We start from the raw sequence: 27249 nt of genomic DNA on the forward strand, positions 1-27249 counted from the left end.
CTTTCTCTGGCGGACAGAGCGTAAGTGTTCAGCAAAACGGTCTCCCAGTCTGTGTCAGGTCTCGCCAATATATAGAAGGCCACACCGGGAGCACCGGATGCAGTATATCACCCCAGCCGACTCACAGGTGAAGTGTTACCTCACCTGGAAGGACTGTCTGGGGCCCTGAATGGTGGTAAGGGGGGAAGTGTAAGGGCATGTGTAGCACTTGTTCCGCTTACAAGGATAAGTGCCGGGAGGGAGATCAGTGGGAAAGGATGGGGGCGACGAATGGACAAGGGAGTCGGGTAGGGAGCGATCCCTGCGGAAAGCAGAGTGGGGGGGGGAGGGAAAGATGTGCTGAGTGGTGGGATCCCGTTGGAGGTGGCGGATGTTACGGAGAATAATATGTTGGACCCGGAGGCTGGTGGGGTGGTAGGTGAGGACCAGGGGAACCCTATTCCTAGTGTGGTGACGGGAGGATGGAGTGAGAGCAGATGTGCGTGAAATGGGGGAGATGCATTTGAGAGCAGAGTTGATGGTGAAGGAAGGGAAGCCCCTTTCTTTAAAAAAGGAGGACATCTCCCTCGTCCTGGAATGAAAAGCCTCAACCTGAGAGCAGATGCGGCGGAGACGGAGGAATTGCGAGAAGGGGATGGCATTTTTGCCAGAGACAGGGTGAGAAGAGGAATAGTCCAGATAGCTGTGAGAGTCAGTAGGCTTATAGTAGACATCAGTAGATAAGCTGTCTCCAGAGATAGAGACAGAAAGATCTAGAAAGGGGAGGGAGGTGTCAGAAATGGACCAGGTAAAGTTGAGGGCTGGGTGAAAGTTGAAAGCAAAGTTAATGAAGTCAACGAGCTCAGCATGTGTGCAGGAAGCAGCACCAATGCAGTCGTCAATGTAGCAAAGGAAAAGTGGGGGACAGATACCAGAATAGGTTTGGAACATAGATTGTTACACAAAGCCAACAAAAAAGAAGGCATAGCTGGGACCCATACGGGTGCCCATGGCTACACCTTTAGTTTGGAGGAAGTGGGAGGAGCCAAAGGAGAAATTATTAAGAGTAAGGACTAATTCCGCTAGACGGAGCAGAGTGGTGGTAGAGGGGAACTGATTAGGTCTGGAACCTAAAAAGAAGTGGAGAGCTTTGAGACCTTCCTGATAGGGGATGGAAGTATATAGGGACTTGACATCCATGGTGAAAATAAAGCGGTGGGGGCCAGGGAACTTAAAATCATCGAAAAGCCTTAGAGCGTGAGAAGTGTTGCGAACATGGGTAGGAAGAGATTGAACAAGGGGGGATAAAACCGTGTCGAGGTATGCAGAAACGAGTTCGGTGGGGCAGGAGCAAGCTGAGACAATAGGTCTGCCGGGACAGGCAGGTTTGTGGATCTTGGGTAGGAGGTAGAAACGGGATGTGCGAGGTGTGGGAACTATAAGGTTGGTAGCAGTGGATGGGAGATCCCCTGAGCGGATAAAGTCGGTGGTGGTGTGGGAGACAATGGCCTGGTGCTCCTTAGTGGGGTCACGATTGAAGGGTAAGTAGGAGGAGGTATCCGCGAGTTGTCGCTGTGCCTCGGCAAAGTAGAGGTCAGTATGCCAGACTACAATAGCAACCCCCTCATCGGCGGGTTTAATAGTAAGGTTAAGATTAGTGCGGAGGGAGTGGAGAGCAGAGAGTTCGGAAGGAGTAAGGTTGGAATGGGAACAAAGTGCGGTGAAGTCGAGACGGTTGATGTCCTGTCGGCAGTTAATAGACTGTAGTGCTCTGGGAGGGGAGTTGTGGTCAACAGCCCACTCCAGTATTCCTAGTGGCCAGCGCTACTTATTGTCCTTGTGTTAAAATGCTTTTGTGGGATGTTCATTTATTGTTACATTTTAGCTTGGGTTATACAGTTTTTCACATGTGTGTTTATAGTCATAGTCATAGTCATACTTTATTGATCCCTGGGGGAAATTGGTCTTCGTTACAGTTGCACCATAAATAATAAATAGTAATAGAACCATATATAGTTAAATAGTAATATGTAAATTATGCCAGGAAATAAGTCCAAGACCAGCCTATTGGCTCAGGGTGTCTGACCCTCCAAGGGAGGAGTTGTAAAGTTTGATGGCCACAAGCAGGAATGACTTCCTATGACGCTTTGTGTTGCATCTCAGTGGAATGAGTCTCTGGCTGCATGTACTCCTGTGCCCACCCAGTACATTATGTGAGACATTGTCCAAGATGGCATGCAACTTAGACAGCATCCTCTTTTCAGACACCACCATGAGAGAGTCCAGTTCCATCCCCACAACATCACTGGCCTTACGAATGAGTTTGTTGATTCTGTTGGTGTTTGTTACCCTCAGCTTGCTGCCCCAGCACACAACAGCAAACATGATCGCACTGGCCACCACAGACTCGTAGAACATCCTCAGCATCGTCCGGCGGATGTTAAAGGACCTCAGTCTCCTCAGGAAATAGAGACGGCTCTGACCCTTCTTGAAGACAGCCTCAGTGTTTGTGGGTTACCCTGACTGTAATCAGGGTGTGTAATAAACAACCCCTCCCGTCTTTATGCGACTGGGTGGGTTCTCTCCCTGGGTCATAGCACCCAGTCTGTTTTTGTGCTTGTCGTAGTAAAAATGGCTGTTGAGTTCAATGAGCTTTTGTCATCTGACATCATGGACAAAATGCTCGCCACATTATGTTAATTCACGGTGAGATTGTAGAGCTACGACGTCGGATGGAGTGCTTTCAAACTCGGGGAATAAGTCGAGCTATGAGCAGTATGCCTCCCCTGCAGCCCCCGAGCCGGGCTTATGAAGACGGGACCTGGAGGGAGGACCTGAGAACTGAGCATCGTGACTGTCCAGGAAACCACGACAGGGCAAGGACTCCCCTACCAGGGGAAACGGAGGAGCGCATCACCTGCCTCCCTCGTGGCCCACACCAGGGAACTGAAGACACCACAGCCATGGGAGGTTGGGCAACATGGTAGGCTCTACTAACACAGCTCCCAGATACAATGATACCGGCCATCTGGAGCCTTACCCAGTGCAAATCAAACTTGCTGCATGACACAATGGTGCACCTTGTCCTGGCACTGGAGAGGGATGCCCTGTGGGTCCTCCTTGACCTAATACCGGCTGAATAATGTGACTACAGGGCCCTCACAGTGGCATTTTGAGTAGAGGCCTTTGGAGGAAGCAATGAGGGAAGAAGTGGGCGGCCAACGGTGCTGTGTGGAAGAAAGCCTGGGGATGTTCACAGCAGGTTTCCGCTACTGTGCTTGGCATGGCCACCCCCAGTTCACTCCTGTGGCCCAGGAAGAGCTTGCCCTCCATGCCTTTGTAAAGGAGCTGACACCGGAGCGTCTTCGGCAGCATATTCGCTTGACATCATCATCCTCGCTGGCCGAGGCGGAGAGGGCAGACGCAATTTTAACCCCCCCCCCCAAGGAGTCCCGGTGTTTTCCAGCACATTGTGAACCTGGGCTTGTGTCACTGAGGTGGAGGAGAAGAGTCCTGCCATGTGCCACAGAGCGATCTCAGCTCGCGGTGTGGCGAGGAAGGCCATGTGTCCTTGGACTGCCCTGCACCAGCACCACGCCACAGCCCAGTGCAGCCATCGGGAATTGCGAGCCGGTGGCGCTGTGCGAGACCTCGAGCAGAACCCCTTCATTGTTCCAGCCACTGCACAGCAAGCAGATAGACGATCCCGTACTGGCCCAGGTGGGGGGGGGATGGCTGAGTGTGGGACAGCGGCCGGAGTGGGCAGAGCTCTCTGCCCCGGATCCAGACACCAAAGCCCTATACTTGCAGTGGGGAACGCTGGAGGAGCGCGACAGGTTGCTGTTACGAAGGTGGCAGTTTCCCAATGGCAACAGACACCTCCTGCAGCAGGTGGTCCCCCAGGGGCTTTGTGCTACGGTGCTGTGCTCAGTGCACAATCTGGTGGGGGCCACCCATTTTGGGGTCGCAAGGACATTGGGCAAGCCATGTGAATGCTTCTACCGACCTGGGTACAGGCAGGACGAGGAGACAGTTGCACGTCTCAGAAGGGGGCCGGGCCCTCAATCTAGGGCGCCAATTCAGCAGCATCTGGTGGGGACCCCAGTATGGGTCCACTGCCCCACCCGGAAGAAGGGACTATTCCCCCAAGCTGGGAAGCCACTGGTCAGGCCTGGGAGAGGTGCTCAGCTGCACCTTCGATATGGTATATTGGGCGCGGTTGTCTGAGTGGACGAAGACCGTTGTGCTGCACTGGGACTGACTGGCACCGTTTTGGCCCTCAGCCACCACCGACCCAGTGAAACTGAAAGAAGGAAGTGACACTCCAGGTGCCCTGCCACTTGCCTCACCAAGCGGTGCCTCCCATGGGGGAGGGGGATGCTACAGAAAGCTCCCCCCCAGCACCCCAGGCGGCAGCGTCGACCACCATTAGGACATTTGGACTTTGTGGCCTTTGGGGTTGCCGGGGGTGGCAGACCCCTCAGGTGGGGGGGCAGAGTGGTGCTCCACTTGGGAGGGCATGGACGACAGCCAGCTCCAGCATTCCCAGTGGCCAGCAGTGTTTATTGTTCTTGTTTTAAAATGCGTTTGCGGGATTATGGTGTGATGTTCAAGTTCATTTCTTGTTACATTTTAGCTTGGGTTATACAGTTACTCACACGTGTGTTTGTTGGTCACCCAGAATGTAACCAGGGTGTGTAATAACCACCTCCCCTGTCTGAATGTGCTTGAGCGAGTTCTCTCCCCAGGTCATAGTGCCCGGTCTGTTTTTGCATTTATCACAATAAAAACACTCATTGAGTTTAACGAACTGACTGGCCTGTCATCATGGACCAAGTGCTTGCCACAACACTATAAATTCTAATGGGATATATTTAAAATATAGATAAATAGTGCAAAAAAACAGTAAAAAAGTAGAGAGGTATAGTTCATGGGTTAAAGAGAGCTGCCCTGTTGGAACACTAGCTTAGAATTGTGCTGATTTATCAGGTCTTGAGCTGATGTATTCCGTAAGGCCTGGAGATGGGATTTAATCGAAACCCCGGGTGAATGTTTTACCAGTACACCAACAGAATTTTAATCTACCTTTAAAACTACTTCAAAGCATCTCTTCCTACCGTATCTCTTGTCATCTTTGCTTTGGCTTTGGCATCTGTTTCTTCTTCTGCATTTGCGAAATCCTCTGAGACATTTATCTACATTAAAGGCATTATTGTTGTTAAACTGACTTCTGTTTGTTACAAAATTAAGAACTGAACGCCAGCCAATCTGATAGAATAATTGGATTCAGCACCTTTATGAAATAATGAATATTTACTATCTGACCAGATCGAAATAAGCCAGCTGTTCTCTGTTAGCAAATGTGACTTTCCCTTCTGTTCACAGAGTGAGCTGTCCCTCTGCCTCACATCCTCATGTAAAAAAAACAGAAGCAGAGGGAAGTTGCACGATCCATGACCCCTATTTCCTTAGTAATCTGTACACCAAATTTCTGAGAAAAGGACTTTCTAGTCCTCCTGGTCCAAAGTGACCAATTGTTTTCCGAGACTGCTCCCCAGCCGCCCAGTTCTGGCTCATTCAGCCAAAGGGAAGTTGCTGATTCCTGGGTGGTGAGTGTTGCCTGTGGGAAGTGGCTGCGTGCTGCTCCTCCAGGTGAATGCAGGACGTAGAACGCAAAAGAGTATAGCACGGGAACAGGTCCTCTGGCCAACGATGATGTGCTGAATTAATTAAACGCTAAAGCAGGGTTTCAAGTTCAAGTGCAAGTGTATATTCACCCAACCACACACATTGTATACAGCTAAATGAAACATTGTTTCTCTGGGGCCAAGGTGTGAAATACAGAACACACAGTCACACGTAGCGCATGTAGTTACAATACAAAGTCAAAGGTTCAAGATACATTTATTATCATACAGAACACAACTCTAAGATTTGTCCTTCTGCAGGTAGCCATGAGACAAAGAGGCACAATGGGAAACCGTTCAAGAAAACACCTAACACCCAACGCACAAAATAAAGGAACAGATTGCGCAAACGCCAAAATGCCAGCGAACAACTCATAGGATATCAAACTTCAAACCGGTAGCATACAGTTTCGTTCAACACATATAGTTATGACGCAGCACGTATAGCTACGGTGAAGCAGTAACAAAATAGTATTAGCACTAATCCCTGAGCAGCATGGCCTGAAGTGTGATAGTCCGTCAGAGGTTGTCCTGAAGCCGTGCTGCTCTGAGAATATGCACATAGCAGTTCCTCACCCAGTACTGGGTCAGTTGCAGATGAAGGCAATCCAGTTTGTTTCCAGGGAATGGACATTAGAGAGCAGCTTTGATGGGAAAGTCAAACAGCAGGAGTTAGCCTTTCAAGCTAGCATGGATTTAGAGGTAGAGCCAGAGAGAAGTACAGCGCAGAAACAGGCCATTTGGCCCATCTATTTCATGCCAAAACCATTTAAACTGCTTACTCCCATCGACCTGCACCAGGACCATAGTTCCCCATACCCCTACTATCCACTTAGCTATCCAAACTTCTCTTAAACTTTGAAATCGAGTTCACATGGACCACTTGCACTGGCAGCTCACGCCACACTCTCACGATCCCTTGAGTGAAGAAGTTTCCCCTCGTGTTCCCCTTAAACCTCTCACCTGTCACCCTCAAGCCATGACCTCTGTTTCAACCGAAGCATTGACAATTCCTTTCCCCCTGTTCGAAACGCTGAGCTCCTCCAACAGGTTATCTGTTGCTTCAGATTCCAGCATCTGCAGGCTCTTGTGTCCTCAGATATCGGTTGCTTTGTTCTGTCTGGTTCGGAGTAGAAGTGAAGTCCATTACATCTGCCACCTTTCTGGGAATAGCTGTGAAACATACATCAAACTACTGGAACTTGCCGCTTCATTTTGGCCACCCACTTTGCAACAGGCAACAAACACTCACAGAGTAGGAAATTAATTTAAAATACACTGAAGATTTGGTGTAAGAACAAAAGCAATCTGAGAGGGAACAGACAACTGTTTTAGTGGTTCGGATGACACAGCAAATAATAAGGGAAAAACAACTCAAAGTGATTTCAAAGATCTATATTTTTAAAAATTCTATGTATTTAAGACACCTCCCAGCAGACGATCAGTTCACACTATTGATTAATGCATGATTTTCATAGGTCATCAAAATTTTATTTTTATTATTATTTTGTTATCAAAATAAACTTTATTCACAATAAAATAATTTACAACAAACCATTCAATAACTCAATTCTTTACAGACATTGCAGTCACGTTCCATACAGTTTAAATGATTTCAGCCACTCACATTGCACTCTGGTGGTTCATATTATACAATAGAACTGCAGTCGAGGGGTATACTCCTCACTACCCTACCCCTCCCAGTCCCGCGGGAGAAGAACCCTGTTTAGTTCATGAAAATACTTGACTTGCACGAGCTGGTAGGTGGCTGCTGCTTCAGTACAATTCTAACAGTAGTGCTTGGAACTGTAGTATTTAAAGAATCTGCTGGTTTTACTGAAAAATGAGCCTTTCACAACAAAGACATCTAACATCCCTGATAAGTGTGATAATGGCATCCAAACCTCCAGTGATGATGGAGGTATTGAAGCAGTAAGCCTTAGTCTGACCTCCCGGTCACATTCTTATCGATGCCTTGCATTGAATAGCTTCCTGCCTACAGTCATAGGCATCTTAAAGATGCCCACATGAACCACCTCTTTCAGAACACTGTAGATAACATTCTCACAGCTTTGTTGAGCTTGTTGCTAAAAAGCTGACAACATTCCTCGCGGTGGGGGAGGCTCCCAAATATGACCACCCTGGTTTGCAGAGTGCTGAGATTTATTTCAATAATGTCCTTCGTGTGGGCTCTGATGCCCAGTGTAAATGGACTTGCAGACAGCTAGTCTGTCTGTGGTTGTTTAACTGTAAGCTGCAACCACCATCTCAACATTCCTTGTTCTTGTTCCAACTTGTGGAGGTGAATAAACAGGTAGAGGGACAGAGGAAATTCCAGCATTGTTTAGTCAGTTCAATTTACTTTGTCAGATTAGAAGCACTCAAGCGGTTAGTTTGAATGTTAATCTCTTATTGAGTCAAGAAGGCTTCAGTTACAGTTAAAGTTTGTTCTCCAAACAGAGTTCATCATACCCATTTAAGATTGCTCAGTCGGAAAGCTTGTTAAACTTGCTGAGGATTTTCAGGTCGGTCAGGAGGCCCTATCTCCGAGGAGAGAATCCAGTTACTGTAAAAAGTATGCCAGAGTTTCACTGGACACGATCAAAGCCAGTTTTGCCAGTAAAAGAGTAACTGGAGTAATGTAGCAGTAATGATTGGATGTGGGTTGGGGGAGGATGAGATTGGGAAGTGCTTGGGAAATAGAGAACAATAGAGAGAGAGAGAGAGAGAGAGAGGGGAGAAAGAGAAAGGGAGAGATAGAGAAGGAGAGGCAGAGGTCAATAGATAGAGAGAGAAAGAGAGAAGAGAGAGAGAGGGAGAGAGAGAGAGAGACAGAGACAGCAGAGACAGAGACAGAGACAGAATGATAGGTAGAGAGATACATCAGTCCAAAATCCAATTTTAAATTCATAGGGAAGTAATCTTAAACTTAACCGATAGACAAAAATAAGTGCAGACAAAATGTGCAATTCACGTGTTTCCATTTGTCTCCCATAGATGAGGGTAGATTAAAATCACACCCCAAATGACCCGATTTTTAAATTGTACATTGATCTGTGGCTGCCCACTATGCTAGTTTGTACTGGTGTGGTAAATGGTTCACAAAGGTTGATCAGACATTGACAAGAAAGAGTTAAATGATCTCCACTTTACCAGGATTAAGAATGCTACATTACTGAATGTTATTTTGCAAAGTATGGTCTCGCTATGCTTTCATATTATCTCCTCGCAAAGTGAGCTGTAGTTTAAAGACAGTGCGAATGCATTGAATTGAGAATGTGTTCCTGGATAACTCACCTGTCAGTTATTGTTCTGGTCAGGATGATGCTGATGGGCAGTCTCACTTGAGACCTTGCCTCAGACTAAGTTGTTTTCTTAAATTGTAAGGATGGTTTTGAAGACAGAAGTAGATTGTTGCTACCTCAGCTGAATTTTATTGTATCCACACCTCCCCATTACGAAGTGTCTGAAGACGTAGCCGAAGATACAACTCTGGGGACACTTTTAAAAATAGAAATGATTTAGTAAGGTGACGTGACAGGTCTGGGTAAGAACGATTTCCTATTTCTGACATTTTTCAGTGTTCTCCGCGCCCATCCCCTTGAAACCCTCTGTTCTCCCACCCTGGTTTGATCCTGTTCCCCGCTGCATGAGCTCTGAAGCTCAAAACTCATCTGGTCCCATCATTTCCCACCACTCACCATTTGTGTCACCTTCACTAATGAGGTGCTCTTGTCATTTATTTTTAAATTGACACCTCTGTCAAGTTCCAAGTGATAATTTTGTTTTGCATTAGACCTGACCTTCATGTGTCAGGCCGGACAGTGAATGCTGTCAGACTGTTTGAGCAGAGCTCCACAGATGAATGTCACCTTGATCACAACCCACATTCAGTGACTTCTCTTTCCCACAGTGAAATAATAATTACAAGTGCTGTTTAATTCAGTCTGTGGCATGGAAATCAAACTTACATTCCTTCTAGTCTGCCACATTGAATAGCACAAGCCTGATCTTAATCTAATCATAAATCCATATGACCTGGAATCAGATTTCCGGTAAGCTGGCGACGCAGGCAGACACAGTGGCCTCTTGGGGGCCAACCAGAGGTACTTTCTCTTTGCAAAAATTTGTTTTTTTATATGATCCAAAGACAAATTTGAGTACTTCAGACCTATTCCATCAGCTGCTCATTGATCCGAGTGGCTGGACTGGTTTCGATGGTGGAGCCGGCCGAGGTGTCAAAGGGGCTGGCCGGGGTGTCGAAGGGGTCAGCCGGGGTGTTGGAGAAGGAGTCGGCCGGGGTGTTCGAAAGGACTGTCCGGGGTGTTGGAGAAGGATTTGGCCGGGGTGTTGGAGAAGGATTTGGCCGGGGTGTTGGAGAAGGATTTGGCCGGGCGTTGGAGAAGGACTGGCCAGGGTGTTGGAGAAGGATTTGGCTGGGGTGTCGAAAGGACTGGCCGGGGTGTTGGAGAAGGATTTGGCCGGGATGTTGGAGAAGGACTGGCCAGGGTGTTGGAGAAGGACTGGACAGGGTGTTGGAGCAGGAGCCGGATGGGGTGTTTGAAAGGACTGGCTGGAGTGTTGGAGAAGGATTTGGCTGGAGTGTTGGAGAAGGATTTGGCTGGGGTGTCAAAAGGACTGGCCGGGGTGCTGGAGAAGGATTTGGCCGGGTGTTCGAAAGGACTGGCTGGGATGTTGGAGAAGGATTTGGCCGGGGTGTTGGAGAAGGATTTGGCTGGGGTGTTCGAAAGGACTGGCCGGGGTGTTGGAGAAGGAACCGAATGGGGTGTTTGAAAGGACCGGCTGGGGTGTTGGAGAAGGATTTGGCCGGGGTGTTGGAGAAGGATTTGGCCAGGGGTGTTCGAAAGGACCGGCCGGGGTGTTGGAGAAGGATTTGGCCGGGGTGTCGAAGAGGACAGTCAGGATGTTGGGGAATGAGTCGGCTGAGGTGTTGGAGAAGGAGCTGGCGAAGGTGTTGAAGGGACTGGTCAGGATGTTGGGGAAGGAGTCGGCCGAGGTGTTGAATGGGCCGGTCGGGATATTGGGAAAGAAGATGGTCAGGATATCGGAGGAGCCCATCGGAATATCGGAGGAACCCACCAGAATATCAGAGAAGCCGCCAGAATGTTGGAGGAGATGGTTGGGATATCGGAGGAGCTAGTTTGGGTTTGGTGGGGCTGACCTGGCTGCAGACCGTGCTGCCCACTACTCAGAAGCATCACAGTTGGTGCTGTATAACTGTGGGAAATTGTCTCGGGCATTTCATTTGCGATCGTAAGACTCTGTCAGACAGCGATAATGTAAATTGCCGCAGGCCTGTTACCCTTGTCTGGTGGTGGGACAGACCACATGGGAGCTGTGTAGCCTCAGTTGTAGTGAGGACTAGGCCTCAGGCCTTGGGCTTGCCTGCTGCTGCAGACCAGGTGAGAAGAACTGGAAGCGCTACCATACGGTGGAGCTCCACTGGGGCCTGGCCTGGCCTGTCAGCGCTATGCTGCAGTGTTTGAGCAGTGGAATGACAGGCTGAATTGTGTGTATCTACACACTGTTGGGAGACTGCACCATCGATTGCTGGACATTGTCGCTCAGGATCTTGTGCTATATATATATATATATATATATTTTATTGCGTGAATATGCTTCTTTGCTCGCTATTTTGAAATTATGTTACTTGCTATTTTGAACATTTGCTTACTGTTTTGAATGTTTTTCACCTTGGCGCCAGTGGAATGCTGTCTCCAGCTGTATCTGTATATGGTTTGAATGATAATTAAACTTGACTTGATTTGATTAGAGTCAGGTTTATTATCACTAACAAACTGTATGTCTTGAAATTTGTTGTTTTGAGGCAGTAGTACAGAACAATGCATAAAAACTTCCGTAGGGTACAACGAGAAATGTATAAAAATAACAGTAGAATCGAGAGACATTAGGACAATTCAGCATATTGATTTTCATAGCTACTCCATTTCACTCTTTATATTCCTGATAACTATTCTTCCCACTTTAATCTTTACCTTTAGTCATTGGACTATCAAGCCTAATTGCCATTTTCATCATGGTTGTTTCAGCACTTGCACTGAAAGTGACAATTTGCTTTGACTCCTCTCTCCAATCCCATTCGATGCATTGAACAGATTCAGGTTTTGTGTTTACCAAGCTTGTTAGCTGACAAGAGCTCTGCGCTGACATGAACTATATGTCTTTGGCGTGTGCTATGCTATCTGTAAACCTATGGACTAGGGCAACCACTGTGAAGTATAGACTTATACCAGCCTGCTATAGAAAGTTGTGCAAAGAAAAAGGATTGAAGATGTAGTTATTTTACACAAGGAGCAAGTCAATGCAGGGCACGTCAGTGTAGTTACTGCAAAGTATATGGCAATGGTGCATGAGAAATTTGTCCAATTTGCTCTGTAGAGAACATGTTAAGTCCTGAGCTTCCTCTAATGTCTTTACTGGTGTCACTCTGAACTCCTAGCATGCAGCAGTGGCACACTGCCTTCCTTCAGCTTCCCAGCTGTTTTACAGGGAAGTCATCTGCTGAAGATATACCAAGTTAGGCCATGCAATGATTGCCTTCCTGAATCAGAATCGTGCTTAATATCACTGGCATATGTCATGAAACTTATTGTTTGTAACATCTCCTCTTCACTGATAATCAGCACTGGCAGAGCTCAAGGATGTGTGCTTAGCCCACTGTTCTACTCTCTCTACACCCATGACTGTGTAGCCAGGCATGGCTCAAATACCATCTATTGATTTGACACAACTATTGTTGGCAGAATTACAGATGGTGATGTGGAGACGTACTGGAGTGAGGTAGATCAGCTTGTTGAGTGGTGTCACAACAGCTTTGCCCTCAATGTCAGTAGGACAAAGAAACTGATTGTGGACTTCAGCAAGAAGCCGAGGGAACCCGCACCAGCTCATCGAGGGATCAAAAGTAGAAAGGGTGAACAGTTTCATATTCCTGAGTGTCAACAACTTAGAAGATCTATCCTGGGCCCAACATATTGATGAAATTACAAAGAAGGTATGACAGCAGCTATATTTCTTCAGGAGTTTGGGGAGATTTGGTGTGTCACTAAAGACTCCAGTAAATTTCTACAAGTATACCATGGAGAGCATTCTAACTGATTGCGTCATGGTCTGGTATGGAAGAGTTACTGCACAGGACTGAAAAAAAGCCACAGAAAGTTGCAAGCTCAGCCAGTCCCATCATGGGCACCTGCCTCCCCAGTACAGAGGACATCTTCAAAAGATGATGCCTCAGGAAGGCACATCACACTCCGAAATACGCCCTCTTCTCGTTGCTACCATCAGGGAGGAGGTACAGGAGCCTAAAGCCACACTCTCAATATTTTAGGACAAATTCTTCCCCTCCACCATCAGATTTCTGGATGGGCAATGAATCCATGGAAGGTTGTGCTTGTGATGGAGCTGGGTGAGTTTACAATGCCCTGCATCTGTCTTTGATCCTACACACTGCAGCCTGTGCACAAGGCTACAATGCAACCAGTGAGAACATTCTTCACCATACGTCTGTAGAAATTTGCTGGAGCTTTTATTGACAGACCAAGTCTCCTCAAGAACTCCTATCACTTCATAACAAATTGATAGGTGAGAAGATGTGGGGCGAATCCTGAGGATTTCCAAATGTATTTGTTCCAGTGGTACCAAAATGGAAAATCTCCCCCAATGCCACCACATGAATCATCAGCTCCGAGGGAGTAGGACAGAAAGAATCAGAATCAATCAGGTTTATTATCACTGACATATGTTGTGAATTTTGTAGTTTTCAGCAGAGATCCGATAGAATACATAATATACGCAGTACTATAAGTTACAATAAGATATATATATATTAACAATTTAAATAAATAGTGCAAAAAGAGAGCAAAAATAGCGATTATTCATGAATTCATTGTCTATTCAGAAATATGACGGCAGAGGGGGAGAAGCTGGTTGAGCGTTTGTCTCTCTGAAGTGAAAACGGAAGACATGTCCTGGGTATTGGTGGTTCTTAATGATGGATACCACCTTTCTGAGGCATTGCCTTTTGAAGGTGGTGATGAATAAAGTTTACTCAGACATTTTCTCCTGAATGTCGTGTTTTTAAGATTAGAAAAGTTGACTTCAAAAATCTAAGTTGGATTTTCCTGATTGTGACAGATAAATGAAAACAGTCCCAATTCCTTACAAGATCTACAAGTTTAACTTTATTTCTTCATTGTCTGCACTGTTTGGTGCACAATATAAAACACTTCCAATTGATCTAACTGATATCCCTACAGATAGAATGCACTAAAGAAACCATCAAAAGTTAGCCAACTGTTTCAGAAAACTGAACCCACTGTAAGCAAACACAGAAGAGAGAAATGACTGAAAGTATATAACTCCGGTGTGTGAAGGTAAGTAATTACTGCTCTTTGAAGGTGTAATGGGATACAGGCTTGTTGCTTAAGCCTTCAGTAAATCTAACATTCCTTCACGTGCTAAGATTGCAAAATCTACATGGCTTGAGGGCTGCAAATGTTGACAGTTCAATCCATTTTAGGTGCTGTGTTTGGGATCTGAGGACGATGCTAGGAAGGCTGGTTTGAACTTCTCATGAGCATATTTCTCTAAATTTTTGAATCAGTAGTTTTATAGAACATTTTCTTTTGTTCACTGCAGTGAAAGCTACTTTTGAATTTTTTATCTTAGGAATGAATGCTCCTGTGTTACATTTTCCTCCACATTGCAGTCTTGCTCCTATCATTGAGCAACAATGTTCATTGGGCTGGGTTTCAGTGCAAGACTAAGTGAATTGGGTGCGAACACTCACTCATTCATAAGACGTGACCATCACCTGAGCATACAGTTAAAATAACAGTTTAGTAGACTCCTTAATAGCATTGAAGTACAGAGGAATCAGCTTCTGATTTGGACAGTTGCAGCGCTTTGTAAACTCGCCCAGCTCCATCACAGGCACAACCTTCCATGGATTCATTGTCCATCCAGAAATCTGATGGTGGAGGGGAAGAATTTGTCCTAAAATATTGAGAGTGTAGCTTCAGGCTCCTGTACCTCCTCCTTGATGAAGTATTCGGGCTCTCACGACCAGACTATGTAACAGTTTCTTCCCCCAAGCCATCAGACTCCTCAATACCCAGAGCCTGGACTGACACCAACCTACTGCCCTCTACTGTGCATATTGTCTTATTCATTATTTATTGTAATGCCTGCACTGTTTTGTGCACTTTATGCAGTCCTGTGTAGGTTTGTAGTCAAGTGTAGTTTTGTGTTGTTTTACACAGTTCAGTGTAGTTTTTGTATTGTTCATGTAGCACCATGGTCCTGAAAAACATTGTCTCGTTTTTACTGTGTACTGTCCCAGCAGTTATTGTCAAAATGACAATAAAAAGTGACTTGACTTGATTTGATTTGACTTCATAGTCCACACAATTGAATAAGGTAGTGAAGAAGGCATATGGCATGCTTGCCTTCATTGGCAGGGATGCTGAGTTTGAGAGTAAAGGAAATCATGCTGCAGTGATATAGAACTTTAGTCAGACTGCACCTGGAGTATCATGTGCCATTCTGTTTGCCCATTATAAGAAGGATGGAGGAACTGTGGAGAGGATGAAGAAAAGGTTTACCAAGATGCTGCCAGGATTAGCGGGTATAAGGTTGGACAAACTGGAGATGTTTCCCGATAGAGCTTTCTTTATGAAAGGTGTTAATAGGGTAGACAGTCAGAATCTTTACCCCAGCGTAGAAATATTAAACACCAGAGAACATACTTTTAAGGTTGGAGGGTTGGAGGGTTGGAGTTTAAAGTTGATGTGTGGGTCACGTTTTTTACGCAGATTGGTGGTGCCTGGAATAGGTTACCCGAAATAGTAGTAGTGCAATAAGGCAGTCTGGTGGGCTTAGAAGGTTTTACCAGGAGTAGTAGTGGAATAAAGCAGTCTGGTGAGTTTAGGAGGCTTTCAGATAGACACATGAATATGCAGGGTGGGGAGCATTGAATATACATTGTATTCACATTGTCATCATGATCAGCACAACATTATGAGCTGAATGACCTCTCTAAACAATGCACTACAAGTGGTACCCTGTGGCTGTAGTGAATTCCATATCAAGGTACACTGCCACGAATTGCCAGGATTTCCACAATAGCAACGAACACTTGCAGAGTCCAGTACCCAGAATGCTAATTTCAGCACATGCATGGGAACAATTTTGTCTCCACAAAGTACATCATTATGACTTAAAAACATAAAAGTATTCCATTACCTCAAAAACAAAGCAAATTTATTATCAAAGTACGAATACATGTTAGCATATCCTACTTTCAGAAAGTATATAACTTATAGATGAAGGAACACATGCCAGTCCTCATAGAGGGATCAGAAGTGGAGAGAGTGAGCAGCTTCAAGTTCCCGGGTGTCAAGATCTCTGAGGATCTAACCTGGTCCCGACATACTGATGTCGTCATTAAAAAGGCACGACAGCGGCTATACTTCATTAGGAGTTTGAAGAGATTTGGCATGTTAACAAATACACTCAAAAACTTCTATAGTTGTACTGTGGAGAGCATTCTGACAGGCTGCATCACTGTCTGGCATGGCGGGGTACTGCACAGGACTGAAAGAAGCTGCAGAAGGTTGTAAATCCAGTCATCTTGTACAAAGTACCCAGGATCTCTTTAGGAAGTGGTGTCTCAGAAAGGCAGTAACTATTATTAAGGACCTCCAGCACCCAGGGCATGCACTTTTCTCATTGTTATCATCAGGTAGGAGATACAGAAGCCTGAAGGCACTCACTCAGTGATTCAGGAACAGCTTCTTCCCCTCTGCCACCTGATTCTTAAATGGACTTTGTAGCTTTGGACATTACCTCACTTTTTTAATATACAGTATTTCTGATTTTGCACATTTTTTAAATAATCTATTCAATATATGTAATTGATTTACTTGTTTATTTATTATGTTTTGTTTTATTTATTATTTTTTCTCTCTCTGCTGGATTATCTATTGCATTGAACTGCTGCTGCTAAGTTAACGAATTTCACGTCACATGACGGTGATAATAAACCTGATTCTGATTCTGATTCTGCTATAGTTTATTGGAGGCATTTATAGGGAAATAAAGGAATACAATAAAATTATTAAAAACTATATATAAACGATTGACAAACAACCAATGTGCAAAAGATGACAAATTGGGTAAATGATAAAAAATAAATGACGATGAGAACATTAGCTGTAAGTCCTTGACAGTAAGTCCATAGGTTGTAGAATCAGTTCAAAGTTGAAGTGAATGAAGTTATCCATGTTGGGTCAGGAACCTGATGGCTGTAGGGTCATAGCTGTTCCTGAACTTGGTAGTGCAGGACCTAAGGCTCCTGTAACTCCTGTGCAGTGGCAGTAATGAGAAAGGAGCATGGCCTGGATAGTGGGGTTCCTAAAGATGGATACTAACTCATCAAGCCTGTCTCTGCCAGGTTAAAGTCTTGGAGCACTGTCCCCAGCGGCACTGTGGGACTGAAACACTGCAGTAAGTCAATAAAGTGGTTCAGCAGCATCTCATCAGTGGCAAATTATTAATAAACTGATCTTACAAATGGATGAATTTTAAAAAAAGCCCCTCATTTGAAATTACATGCTGCTGGTGGGACATTTAAATATTTATGAGGTAATTATATCCAATATTCTGTACTTATTCTTCTGTTTCTGTTAATCTTTTTTCCTATTGTGTCTAGTATTACACTGGTGACTAGGCAAGTGAAGTACATAACATTACCCCCAAGAGTGAAAAGTTATTAAATCTGCAACCTCTAAAACCATTTTGACCTATTTTGTTTGCTGCTAAACCCATATATCAGAAATTGGAGTAACCAGTCGGCAACTGTGGAAGTAAATGAGTAAATATAATCATACAGCACAGGAGGAAGCCATTTGAACTATCATTTCAAATGACGGCACTTTGAAAAAGCCTCCCAATTAGTTGGAGTACACAATATGTTCATTATAAATTGTGTCTCTTGTACATTGATCCATTGCTTGCCTGCATTCAGCGTATGATGCAGTCAGAAGTATTTTTTTTGAGGAAATGTTTCAAATATCAAAATATATTAGATGAGAAGTGGGCTCAGGTGAAGGCTGCAGATTGCTGAGGGAAATTCATTCTCAGGACCAATCCTCCCAATAAATGCAGTTAATTAAATACCACTGATTAAATGACATAGTTATATCAGTTCTATTATGTTCCAGCATTTGCAAGGAAGAACATTCAGTTGGTAAGAAACTAAAGGTCTTTGAAGTAAAGCGTATAACCGACTTACAGTCAGGTACACAGATGGGCTGACACATGTTCATAATCCGACTTGCCTAAAACCTAAACAGCTGAAATAATATTTTAATTTGAAAGTGATACCAAGACATTATGTGTCATGCTTTGTGTAACGCTTTAACTGACTGTAACAGTTTTATTCAGACCATGAAACTCGAAACTAAATAATCTTACTGATGGCAAGCATCTGCAAACAATGGTCATTATCATATCAAAAGGAGGGAAGGATGTAGCCTTGAAACCATGAACTTTGTTTCAATGCTCAGACTTGTATGCTAGTTTCTCTGGGGCAGCTACAAATTGTAAACACAAGAGATCCTGCAGTTGCTGGAAACTCAAATGCTGAAGGAATTCAACAAGTCAGGCAGCATCTAAGGAGAGGAATAGCCAGTTGACGTTTTGGGGCTGAGACTGGAAAGGAAGGGAGCAGAAGCTAAAATAAGAAGGTGGGGTGAGAGGAGATCCCCGGATGGTAGGTTGGCTCCTGAGACCCAGGGTCTGCCATATCCCAAATGGAGTCCTCGGCATTCTTAAGTGGGAGAGTGAACAGCCTGAAGTCGTGGATCATGTAGGTAGACGTGGGGAGGATGAAAGTCGAGTTCTGCATCGGGAGTTCAGAGAGTTTGGTGCTACTGTAAATTAAAGGGCAGGACCTCCAGGGTTGTGATCTCAGGATTGTTACCCATGCATGTGCAAGTGAGTCCAGAACAATAAAGATTATACAATTTAATATATGGCTAAGGAATTGGCGTAGGTGGGAGGGCATAAGATCTTTGTATCATTGCACTCTCTTCCAGGGAAGGTGGTACCTGTACAAAAGGGACAGTTTGCACCTGAATTGGAGGGGGACTGATGTCCTAGTGGGTTGGTTTGCTAATGCTGCACAGTGGGTTTTAAGCTAAAGTTACAGGGGGATTGGAACCAGAATGCCAGAGTAGCCTACAAATTACAAACACAAAATAATCTGCAGATGCTGGGGTCAAAGCAACACTCACAACACACTGGAGGAACTCAGCAGGTCGGGCAGCATCCGTGGAAAAGATCGGTTGACGTTTCGGGCCGGAACCTTTCGTCAGGACTGTAGGGGGAAGGGGCAGAGGCCCTATAAAGAAGGTGGGGGGAGGGTGGGAAGGAGAAGGCTGGTAGGTTCCAGGTGAAAAACCAGTAGGGGGAAGATAAAGGGGTGGGGGAGGGGAGGCAGGGAGGTGATAGGCAGGAAAGGTGAAGAAAGAATAGGGGAAAACACGAAGGGTACTAGAAGGAGGCGGAACTCTCCCCCAGCTGCCTATCACCTCCCTCATGGTTCCACCTCCTTTTGCAGACTTGCTAAATGTGCCAGTTCCGTTCTTGTCAGATCATAAATATAGATAATAAACAACACTGCACCCAGTACCAGTCTCTGCTGCATACCACTGGCCACGTGCTGCCTGGGGAAGTGGTGGAAGCAGATATAGTGGCAATGTTTAAGAAGTATTTGTTCAGACACATGAGCAGGCAGGGAATAATGAGATGTGAACTTCTGCAGACAGATGGGATTAATTTGGATCTGCATCATTTGTAGTGTGGGTATTGGGTGCTGAAGGGACACTACCAGGTTCAGGAACAATCACTACCCTACAACCTACCAGGCTCTTGAACTGGCAAGGGTAACTTCACTCACCTCAACTCTGCACTGTTTCCACAACCTACAGAATTACTTTCAAAGACTCAACAATTCACGTCCTCAGTAGTTTTTATTTTGTTTGCACAGTTTGTCTTATTTTGCCGATTGGTTGTTTGTCAGTCTTTGGTTTTGTACAGTTTTTCATGAATTCTATTTTAGTTCTTTCTTTTCTTGTACATGCCTGTATGAAAGTGAATCTCAAGGTAGTATATGGTGACTTGTACATACTTTAATAATTAATTTATTTTCATTTCCACTGCTGCACTGTTCTCTGTTCTTTGTTCTTTGAAAACTCTTTTGCCTCAGGATCTTCCAGGGATCCACAATGGGCCTATGTAAGATCTTTCAGTCAGTGGAGTGCAATTTGATCCAGCGGGAGACTGATAACATGCTTTAAGATCTGACTAAAACATTTCGTGAAATTGGTGCGAGGTGCTAGTGGCAGAAAGTGAAGGCTGATATCTCAAAGCTTTAAGCACAAGCAGTGTTGCCCAACAAAAGACTGAAGGTGTCTAATGGATGGAAACATAGAAAAACCTACAGTACAATACAAGCCCTTTGGCGCACAATGCTGTGCTGAACATGTATTTACTTTAGAAATTACCTAGGGTTACCCATAGCCCTCTCTTTTTCTAAGTTCCATGTACCTATCTGGGAGTCTCTTAAAAGGACTTATCGTGTCTGCCTCCACCACCATCGCCAGCAGCCCGTTCCACGTACTCACCACTCTCTGCGTAAAAAAATTTACCCCTGATATCCCCTCTGTACCTACTTCCAAGCACCTGAAAACTGTACCCTCTCGTGTTAACCATTTCAGCCCTGGGAAAAAGCCTCTGACTATACACATGATCAAAGCCTCTCATCATCTTATACACCTCTATCAGGTCACCTCTCATCCTCTGTCGCTCCAAGGGGAAAAGCCCAAGTTCACTCAACCTATTCTCGTCAGGTATTCTCCATAATCCAGGCAACATCCTTGTAAATCTCCTCTGCATCCTTTCTATAGTTTCCACATTCTTCCTGTAGTGAGGCGACCAGAACTAAGCACAATACTCCAAGTGGGGTCTGACCAGCGTCCTATATAGCTGTAACATTACCCCTCAGCTCTTAAACTCAATCCCATAGTTGATGATGGCTAATGCACCGTAAGCTGCCTTAACCACACAGTCAACTTGTGCAGCAGCTTTGAGTGTCCTATGGACTCAGACCCCAAGATCCCGCTGATTCTCCACACTGCCAAGAGTTTTACCACTAATGCTATATTCTGCCATCATTTGACCTGCCAAAATGAACTACCTCACACTTACCTGGGTTGAACTCCATCTGCCACTTCTCAGCCCAGTTTTGCATCCTATCAATGTCCCGCTGTAACCCCTGACAGTCTTCTGCAGTATCCACTATACCCCCAACCTTTGTGTCACCAGCCAATTTACTAACCCATCCCTTCACTTCCTCATCCAGGTCGTTTATAAAAATCACAAAGAGAAGTGGTCCCAGCACAGATCCCTGAGGCACACCAATGGTCACTGATCTCCATGCAGAATATGATCCATTTACAACCAGTCTTTGCCTTCTGTGGGCAAGCCAATTCTGGATCCACAAAGCAAGGTCCCCTTGGATCCCATGCCTCCTTACTTTCTCAATAAGCCTTGCATGGGGTACCTTATCAAATACCTTTCTGAAATCCAGATACAATATATCTACTGCTCTACCTTCATCAATGTGTTTAGTCACATCCTCAAAAAACTCAATCAGGCTCGTAAGGCATGACCAGCCATTGACAAAGCCATGTTGACTATTCCTAATCATATTATGCCTCTCCAAATGTTCATAAATCCTGCCTCTCAGGGCCTTTTCCATCAACTTACCAACCACTGAAGTAAGACTCACTGGTCTATAATTTCTCGGGCTATCTCTGCTCCCTTTCCTGAATAAGGGAACAACATCTGCAACCCTTCAATCCTCTGGAATCTCTCCAGTCCCCAGTGATAATGCAAAGATCATTGCCAGAGACTCAGCAGTCTCCTCCCTCACCTCCCACATTAGCCTGGGGTACATCTCATCCAGTCCCGGAGACTTATCCAATTTGATGCTTTCCAAAAGCTCCAGCATATCCTCTTTCTTAATGTCTATATGCGCAAGCTTTTCAATCCACTGTAAATCATCCCTAGAATCGCCAAGGTCCTTTGCTGTAGTGAATACTGAAGTAAAGTATTGGTTAAGTACCTCAGCTATCTCCTCCGGTTCAATACGCATTTTTCTACTGTCACACTTGATTGGTCCTATTTTCTTATGTCTTACCCTCTTGCTCTTCACATACTTGTAGAATGCTTTGGGGTTTTCCTTAATCCTGTCTGCCAAAGCCTTCTCGTGGTCCCTTCTGGCTCTCTTAATTTAATTCTTAAGCTCCTTCCTGCTAGCCTTACAATCTTCTAGATCTCTATCTTTACCTAGTTTTTTGAAGCTTTCGTAAGCTTTTCTTTTCTTCTTGACTAGATTTTCAACAGCCTTTGTACACCACAGTTCCTGTACTCTACCATCCTTTCCTTGTCTCATTGGAACGTACCTATGCAGAACGCCATACAAATATCCCCTGAACATTTGCAACATTTCTGCCGTACGTTTCCCTGAGAACATCAGTTCCCAATTTATGCTTCCGAGTTTCTGCCTGATAGCTTCATATTTCCCCTTACTCCAATTAAATGCTTTCCTAACTTGTCTGTTCCTATCCCTCTCCAATGCTTTGGTAAAGGAGATAGAATAGTGATCACTATCTCCAAAATGCTCTCCCACTGTGAGACTTGACACCTGACCAGGTTCATTTCCCAATACCAGATCAAGAACAACCTCTCCTCTTGTAGGCTTAGCTACATATTGTGTCAGGAAACATTCCTGAACACACCTAACAAACTCCACCCCATCTAAACCCCTCGCTCTAGGGAGATGCCAATCAATATTGAGGAAATTAAAATCTCCAACCATGACAGCCCTGTTATTATTACACCTTTCCAGAATCTGTCTCCCTATCTGCTCCTCTATTTCTGCAGCCGTGACACTATCTCTGATCAGCAGTGCCATGCTCCCACCTCTTTTGCCTCCCTCCCTGTCCTTTCTGAAACGTTTAAAGCCTGGCACTCTAAGTAGCCATTCCTGCCCTTGAATCATCCAAGTCTCTGTAATGGCCACAACATCATAGCTCCAAGTACTGATCCACACTCCAAGCTCATCCGCTTTGTTCATGATATTTCTTGCATTAAAATAAACACCTCTCAAACCATCAGTCTGAGCGTATCCCTTCTCTATCATCTGCCTATCCTCCTTCTCATATTGTCTACAAGCTTTCTCTATTTTTGAGCCAACCACCTCTTCCTCTGTCTCTTCATTTTGGTTCCCAGCCCCCAGTGACTCCGGCTTAAACTCTCCCTAATAACCTTAGCAAACCTCCCCACCAGGATATTGGTCCCCCTCGGATTCAAGTGTAACCCATCCTTTTTGTACAGGTCACACCTACCCCAAAAGAGGCCCCAATGAACCAGAAATCTGAATCCCTGTCCCCTGCTCCAATCCCTCAGCCACACATTTATCCTCCACCTCACTCTATTCATATAATCACTGTCACGTGACACAGGCAGGAATCCCAAGATTACTACCTTTGAGGTCCTGCTTCTCAACTGCCTTCCTATCTCCCTGTAGTCTGTTTACAGGACGATGCATGATAGCTGAGGAAAGGTCACTGTATTCATAAACTTAGGATTGACTGTGTGTCTATATTCCGTTGTGGCCAGGTATGGTCTCCGCTCTCACTGATAGTCATTATTTATAAAGACATACTGATTAGTAGGTTAATTGGTCACTGTAAATTGTCCTGCAATTAGGCTGGAATAAGAAGAGAGCTGATGTCCTCAATCAGGAAATGGCAGCTGGAATTTCTGGGAAACGTACCAAGGAAAGAGAAGCTCGAACACCTTGCAGTGACAGGAAAAACTGATGGAAGAAAAAGTCGCGGACTGCAGCGCATGACGTTCATGAGTTACATCAAGGAATGGACCGGCAAAAGTTTTAAAGAGATTGAAGACAGATGGAAGACCACAATTGCCCATGTCATACGACGGGGCTCATAATGATAATGATTAGACTAGGTTTAAAAAATAGAGGCTTGCTGGGCAGTGTGTCTCATTGGGCCGGAAGGATACTGTTCCATGCTCTGAATGATTAAATTTAATAGGCAATAGCAGTCAGTGGTTAGGAGGTATCATGAAAGCTGCAGATATTCTCTCAGGACTTCACAGGGTGGTGTCTTAAGAAGATGCATCCATTACTAAGGGCTCTGACTATCTGCCACATGCCCTCTTTTCATTACTACTACTGGGATGGGATTTGATTCAGGAGAATCATGACCTACCGTCAGTCATTCAGAAACAGTTTATTCCCCTCTCCTGCCAGGTTGCTGAACGGTCCATGAAGCCATGAACATTACCCGTATGTTTTGCACTATTCATTTATTTTGTTATTTATAGTAATTTTATGTCTTTGCACTGTACTGCTGCCACAAAATGACAAATTTTATATTTTATAAGACAGTGATAATAAATCTGATTCTGAGGATCATCATCACCTTGAATGTTCTGAATTGCCATGCACTAGGTTAGGAGAAAGGCCCACAGGTGCATGTTTGCTTTTGCCGTGCACTCTGTCTCATATAACTGTTCCTCCTTAACAATCCTTTGCATTTCTATAGGTTTGGCATGTTAGTGTAGTGGTTAGCATAACGCTATTCTAGCGCCAGCAAGCCACGTTCAATTCCGCTACAGCCTGCAAGGTGCTTTTTTAATCTTCTCCACATGACCTCATGGATAACCTCTGGGTGCTCTGATTTTCTTCATGTTAACTAGTCACATGGATATACTTGGGCAGTGAAAATTCAATGAGCAGGAAGTGCTACATCTCTAAGTAAATAAGTAACTTTATTTTCAGTCTCACACACGTTAGCGTATTGTTTTTCTTTGAGAAATAGATTATAAGGTTGGATGGACGGATCAGAGTGGGTTCAGCAAGGCTAGATATTGTCCTTAGGAAGAAACATTACAGCACAACTACGGCAGCGAGGGGATTCTGAATTAATTATAAATCATTTCAATTCACGGCTGACTGCCTGAGATTGCACAAGTTGGTGCAGAAATTTTGATGCCAATGCTTCCTTTGAAATACTTCACTTCCAGTTCATTCCTCTTCCTTTTCAGTGGACTGTTACTTTGGGGTACATATCCGTGGATATTAAAAAATCACCAGCACTTTGGCAACACACCCATGTGACCAGTGTTAATGTGTCGTTGTGAATAATAACTGAATTAACCGGTGAACAATGACCGAAAATATTGGAAATAGCTCCACAGATCAGGTAACATTTGAGGAGAGAGAAAGAGGATTTAGGGTTTATTCTGATGTTGTTGATCTAAAATTGCAAACACCTTCCACAGAAATACTTGCTGAGTACTTAAAACATTTTCAATTTTTACAGATTCAGATTCATTTATTTATCACATGTAATAGAAATATACAATAAAATGCATTGTTTGTGTTAACAATCAACATAATCTAACTGTAAGCATGTGCTGGGGGCTGTCCACAAAATCGCCACATATTCTGGTGCCAGCATAGACTGCTCTGCAGAACAACACAGGCAGTAACAACAACAAGTAAAACAAACCCCTTTTCTACCTCCCACCCACTTACCAACTCACACACACAGACAGGTCTTGAACCCAGGAGAGGCAAGCTCTGGACTTCCAACTTCCCGCACCTGGCCCAGCCTCACAGACTTATAGGCATTGGGATTCTGACTTCTGGATATGTCAATCCAGAGGCCTTGACAATTGGGCTTCAAATTCTGGATTTCTGTCTTTGACCTTTGGCATCGTTCCTAGGACTCACCGATGACGAGAACTTGTAATCTGGATAGTAACTTAGGTTTACAACACTTCCACTATTTTGCTTTTAATGAGGTACATTGCAGCTCATAGGGTTATACATTACTTTGATCCACCAGTCTTACTGAAATTTTATCATGTGCACTAATTCCATTTACCTGCATTAGAACTGCATCCATATGTGCCTTGCCTGTTTACATACTTTCCTGAGCACATCATAAATCTCTTGAGCGTATCTGATTCCAACACCTCCTTTTACAAAGAGTACCAGATACTAACCACTCTGCATAGAAAAAAAACATACCCGTCAGGCCCCCTTTTTAAACACATTCCTCTTGTTTTATATACCTGCCACAGGAAAAAGATTTTGGCCATGTTCCTTATTCGGCATACCTAGTCCATACCAACCTTATCATCTGCCTAGTCTCATCTACCTGCACACCGATCGTATCTCTCCAAATCCCTCCCATCCACGTACTTACCTAAATGCCTCTCAAATGTTACAATTGAACCCTATCTACCACTTTTGATGGCAGCTCATTCCACGATCGCACTTCCCTCTGAGTGAAAAGGGTTCCCTCAAATTCCTCTTAAATATTCAGCTTTCACCCTAAACCTATGACTTTTATTTCTAGTCTCACCCAAACTGAAGGGAATTCACTCTACCTGTAAGGTTGTATACTTCTATAAGATTTCCCCTCAATCTCCTGTGCTCTAGGGAACAAAGTCCTACCCTATTCAATCTTCCCCTATAACTCAGGTCCTCAAACAATATCCTTTAAAATTTCCACCACACTCTCTCAAGCTTATTGATACCATTCCTTTAGGTGGTCAACCAGAACTGTGTACAATACTCCAAGTGCAGCCTCACGTACGTCTTGTAAAACTTCAACATAGCATCCCATTTCTTTTATCTTTCACAGTACTGTATACTTCTATCGGGTCACCTCTCGGTTTTCTTTGCTGAAGAAAAAACAAGCATGGCCTATCCAACTGTATTTGTTTAACCTGCCTTGACATGTGCAGATGCAACGTCCAGGACTCACTAATAATGATCAGCTCTCTTTGTTCCATCATATTGACCCATAATCCACTGCTGCACATCTCCATTGAGAATCCATCAGTGCCACAATGCATGGTGCAAAGATGTCAGACAACAATAGAATTTGAGGTCTGTCTGCTTCAATAACGCACAGTTTTAACGTGACCCTTACTTCTTATAAAATTACTTAATATCGTAGAGCAGGTATATAAAGTCTAACTGTGCTGCACGTTCATCTGCCTTATTCTTTGAAGAAGTAACAAGCAGGATAGACAAAGGAGAATTGTTTGATGTAGTGTATTTGGATTTTCAGAAGGCCTTTGACAAGGTGCCACACATGAGGCTGCTTAACAACTACTGCATGTTTGGTGTTTCAAGATATTACATGGTATTACAAGGTATAAATGAGCTAATACAGTGTTATAGGAAAGATTCTAGCATGGATAAAGTAGTGGCTGATTTGTAGGAAGCAAAGAGTGGGAATAAAGGAAGCCTTTTCTGTTTGGCCGCCAGAGACTACTGGTGTTCCACAGGGGTCTGTGTTGGGATTGATTCTATTTATGTTATATGTCAATGATTTGGATGATGGAATTGATGGCTTTGTTGTAA

Source organism: Mobula birostris, chromosome 4 (genome assembly GCF_030028105.1).
Source record: "Mobula birostris isolate sMobBir1 chromosome 4, sMobBir1.hap1, whole genome shotgun sequence".
NCBI classification, from domain to species: Eukaryota; Metazoa; Chordata; class Chondrichthyes; order Myliobatiformes; family Myliobatidae; genus Mobula; species Mobula birostris.